Source organism: Tamandua tetradactyla, chromosome 8 (assembly GCF_023851605.1).
Source record: "Tamandua tetradactyla isolate mTamTet1 chromosome 8, mTamTet1.pri, whole genome shotgun sequence".
NCBI classification, from domain to species: Eukaryota; Metazoa; Chordata; class Mammalia; order Pilosa; family Myrmecophagidae; genus Tamandua; species Tamandua tetradactyla.
The window spans coordinates 63,131,146-63,136,189 of NC_135334.1; positions in this window are offsets into that span (position 1 = coordinate 63,131,146).

A 5,044-nucleotide genomic window follows, 5' to 3' on the forward strand; every position below is an offset into this window, starting at 1 on the left:
GAAATAATTGGCAAAGACTCAAAAAGGTGTTTTTTTATTAGTTTGCTTTTGGTAGCTTTTGGCAATTCAGAAAATCTCTGTCATATCCCTAGCTGGATACAAACCTAAAGAACAGACAGATCTGGGACTAACCCCAGAGTTAATGCTTTAAAATATTAAAATACACAATGTGCTACAAAAGAATAAAAGACAAATATGTAGGAAATGTTAGTCCAACCAAAAATACAAGATAAAAATCTAGAAACAATCATTGAATAAGAATAGATTTTGGACATATTGGACAAAGACTTAAAAAAAATGATTCTCAGTGTGTTCAAGGAGATAAAGGAAAACACAGAAAAAGAATTACAGGATATCAGGAAAACAAATAATGAACAATGAGAATTTCAAAAGGAGATAAATTTTTTAAAAGAAACCAAAGATACCGGAGTTCAATTGGAAATGACATAAGGATCAGTGCATTGAAAGAAAAGATAATTGACATGACTCAGGCTGAGGAGCATAAAGAAAAAGGAAATGAAAAAATTGAACAGAGGCTAAGAGACCTATGGGGCAACATCAAGGATATGAATATACACTATATGGGAATTCCAGAAGGACAAAGGAAAGAGAAAGGGGCAGAAGGACTGTCTAAAGAAATAATTGCAGAAAACATTCCAAATTTAGCAAAAGACAATATGAACACCTGAGAATACCAATGAAATCCCAAGCAGAATGAACTTGAAGAGAACCACACCCAGACATATAGTCAGACTGTCAAATTCCAAAGACAAGGAAAAAGTCCTGAAATTGCATGAGCAAAAGCAACACATTATATTCAAGGGAGTCCCATTTCACACCAGAAATCATGGAAACAAGAAGGCAGTTGGATAAAATATTTAAAGTGCTGAAAGAAAATGATTGTGAATCAAGAATTTTGTATCTGGAAGGAAAGGGCACTAGACTATGAACTGAAACAAGCATAAAGAAATAAAGACTTTTGGTAAAGATAATCACATAGGTAATTATGAATGCCAATATTATTGTATTATATTTCGTACTTCATATAGGTACTTACATGCAAATGCGTAAGAAATTATGTTAAATCCATAGTTTTGCAGTATGCAATATATGAAGATAAATTTGTAAGAAGTACAACAGAAAGGTAGGGACAGAAGGGTATTGGAACAGTATATTATATGTTCTTAACATTAAGGTTGGTGTGTCCATTTGAAGATGTTATGTACCCTGGAAAAGCCATGTGCTTTTTACTGATTCAGTCTTTAGTGGGCAGCCATGTTTCTTTTGATCCTGATTCATGTTGTGGAATGGAGACTTTGGTTGCATTGTTTCCATGGAGACCTGACACACTCAGTTGTGGGCAGGACATTTGATGGGATTATTTTCAAGGAGATGTGAAGCACCCAATTGTGGATGTAACATTTTGATTAGATGGAGATGTGTCTCTGCCCTTTCAATGTGCGTCTTAGTTAGTTTATTGAAGTTCTTTAAAAGGGAAGACATTTTGGAGAAAACACAGTTATTTCAGAGCCAACAGAGATGCAGATGTTTGAAGATGCTTAGAGTACTGACATAGAGAACAGATGCCTAACATTGATGTTTGAAGATGCAGAGCCCAGCAAACATCACTATGTACCTCCCCATGAGATGCTAAGTAAGCCAGAACCCGAAGTTGTGTCCTCGAGCAGCTGAGTGAAGATGCACAGATGCTTAGAGAAGAAACCACTTGTGTCAGAAGCAGGAAGCAATGGAACTGGGAACAAGGATCAGCAGATGGCAACCACCTGCCTTCCCATGTGAGAGTCATCAGCCATTCTTGAGTCAAGGTATCTTTTTCTGGATGCCTTAGTTTGGACCTTTTTATGGCCTTAAAACAATAAACTTGTAACTTAATAAATTCTGTTTCAAAAGCCATTCCATTTCTGGGATATGCCTTCTGGCAGTATTTAACAAACCAAAATAGTTGGTATTAAATCAAGCATGATTGTTATAGATTTAGGATGTTGAATTTAAACCCCATGGTAATCACATACATACAACAAAATCTGAAATATATACATGAAAGGAAATGAGAAAGGAATAAAGTGGTGCACTATAAAATTGAAATAAATATGAAAATAGGCATTAAAGAAGAATTGAGACCTGCAAAAATTAATGCACAAGGACCAAATAGCAAAAGGACAGAAGAAAATCCTGCATTATCAGTATTTACTTTAACTGTAAGTGGATTAAGCTCTCCAGTCAACAGCTGGAGATTGGTAGAATAAATAAAGGACATGACTCGGTATAAGCTGTTTACAAGGGACTCATCTTAAATTCAATATAAGTAGCTTGAATGTGAAAAGATGGGAAAAATATATAAGGCAAATAGTAATCAGAAGAGAGCAGGGGTAGCTATCTTAATATCAGATAAAATATATTTTTAAGTGAAAAATTGTTACAAGAGACAAAATCTCTAGGTACTGATAAAGAGGTAAGTTCAACAAAAAGATGTAACAGTTTTATACTATATACTCATAATGGCAAATCCCCATAACATGAAACAAATATTGATGATCTGTAGGTAGAAGTACACAGTTCTATCTTAAAAGTCAGAAACTACAATAAACCACTTTCAATAATGGATAGACTATCTAGTCAAGTGATCAGCAAGGAAACTGAAGACTTTGATACTCTAAACCGACTAGACCTTGCAGACATATATAGAGCATTTCACCTAACAAGTGAAATGCTCTATATTCTCTAGTACGCATGGATCATTCTCTAGATAGACAGTATATAAAGTCACAAAAGAAGTCTCAATAAATTTGAAAATATAGAAATCATACAGTGTATCTTCTCTGGACAGCAATGGAATGAAATTGCTAATCAATAATAGAGGACTGGAAAATTCACAAATACGTGGGAATTAAACAACACCTCTTCAAAGAAGAAATCATGAGGGAAATTAGGAAATAACTTGAGGGAAATGAAAATGGAAGCAGAACCTTCATTCATGATTCAAATCATGGGTTGCAGCAAAGGCAGTTTTGAAAGGGGAAATTTATAGCTTTAAATACTTACAAAAAGAGAGAAGAGTGATCTCAGATCAGAAACCTAACTTCACCACTGGAGTATCTAGTTAAAAAAAAAAGCAAAGTAAGCCCAAGATGAGCAGAAGGGAGAAAATATCAAAGATATAGCAGTTAAATGAAATAGAGATTAATAATAATAATAATAAAAACAACAAAGAACCAACAAAAGTAAATACTTTTTCTTAGAAAAGATCAATAAAATTGATAAACATGTACCTAGACTGACAAAGGAAAAAGAGAGAAGACACAAATAACTAAAATGAGAAATGAAAGGAGAGACATTATTACCGTCACAGAAATTTTTAAAAAAAAGGATTATGAGAGGATACTATGAACAACTGTATGCTAACAAAGCAGGTAACTTAGATAAGATGGAGAAATTCCTAGAAATATATAAATTATCTAAACTGACTTAAAAATAGAATTTTAGCTTTTTCTTCTTTTAATATAGGCATTTAGGGTGAAAAAAATCTCCTCAGTATTGCCTTCACTACAACCCATAAATATTGATATGTTCTCATTTTCATTTGCCTCAAGATATTTACTGATTTCTTTTGTAGTTTCATCTTTGACCCACTGGTTGTTTAAGAGTGTATTGTTTAACTTCCATAGATTTGTGAATTTTCTAGTCCTCTGCCTGTTACTGCTTTCTGGCTTCATTCCATTATTATGGAATTACAGAGCAAGTGCTTTCTGTAATTTCAATCTTTTAAAATTTATTGAAACCTAATTTGTGACTCAACATGGAAGCTATCTATCCTGGTGAATGATCTATTAACACTTGAGAAGAATGTATATCCTTCTGTTTTGGGGCGCAATGTTCTATAAAAGATTGTTAATTCTAGTTCATTTATTGTATTGTTCAAGAGCTCTGTTTCCTTATTCATCTTCTGTCTAGATGTTCTATTCATTGGTGAGAATGGCATACTGAAGTCCCAACTATTATTGTATAGGCCTCTATATTTCCCTTCAGTTTTGCCAGTGTTTTCCTCATGTATTTTGGGGCACACTGGCTAGGTGCATACATATTTATGATTATTATTTCTTGGTGAATTGCCCCTTTTATTAATATATAGTGTCCTTCTTTGTCCCTTTAAACAGCTTTGCATTTAAAGTCTATTATGTCCAATATTTTTATAACTACCCCTGCTCTTTCCTGATTGCTGTTTGTATGGAATATCTTTTTCACTTTCAGTCTATTCATGTCCATGGGTCTAATGTGAGTCTTTAGACCCATCAATCAACAAATCAGTGGAGGTTAAATAACACACTCTTAAATAACCAGTGGATCAAAGACGAAATTTCAAAAGGAATCAGTAAATATCTTGAGGCAAATGAAAATGAGAACATATCAAAATTTATGGGTTGTAGTGAAGGCAATGCTTTTGGATGTCTTATACTCTTGTCCACTGATCCTTTCTTCTTCCTCTTCATATCTGCTGTATGTCTCCTTTGTATTTTTTAATCTCTTCTGTTGTGACTTTCATTCCCATAAATTTTTTTTCATGCCTCCAAATTCTTTATTATGCTCACCCAGTTTCTTCTGAGTGAGATACTTCATCTTTTTTGCCACATTTTCCCTTTTCTTGTAGCAGGCAGGCCTTCCCCTCTTTCTGGTTTAGCTGTGCTCTCTGTGGAAAATCCCCCAACCCCCTCTCCTTGCAGGCAAGCTAGATAAGGCACATTTCCTGGGATAGAAACCCCCTCCCCTAGCCTTCAGGAACTGGTGAAGATGCACATAGGCAAGAGAAGACATTCCTGGGGTGGGGGCCCCTCAACGGTTCAGCTCTGGGCCATTCTCAGCTTAAATCAACCAATTGTTTACCTTATCTTTAACATGTCAAAGAGTCTATAAAAGCTAAGGTTGCCTTTTGTTCAGGTCTCAGACTTTCAGAGGCGACTCGGCTGAGCCCTATGGCCATAGCAAATAAAACCTGCTTCCTGAAACTATGGATCCTTAGTCTCAGCCT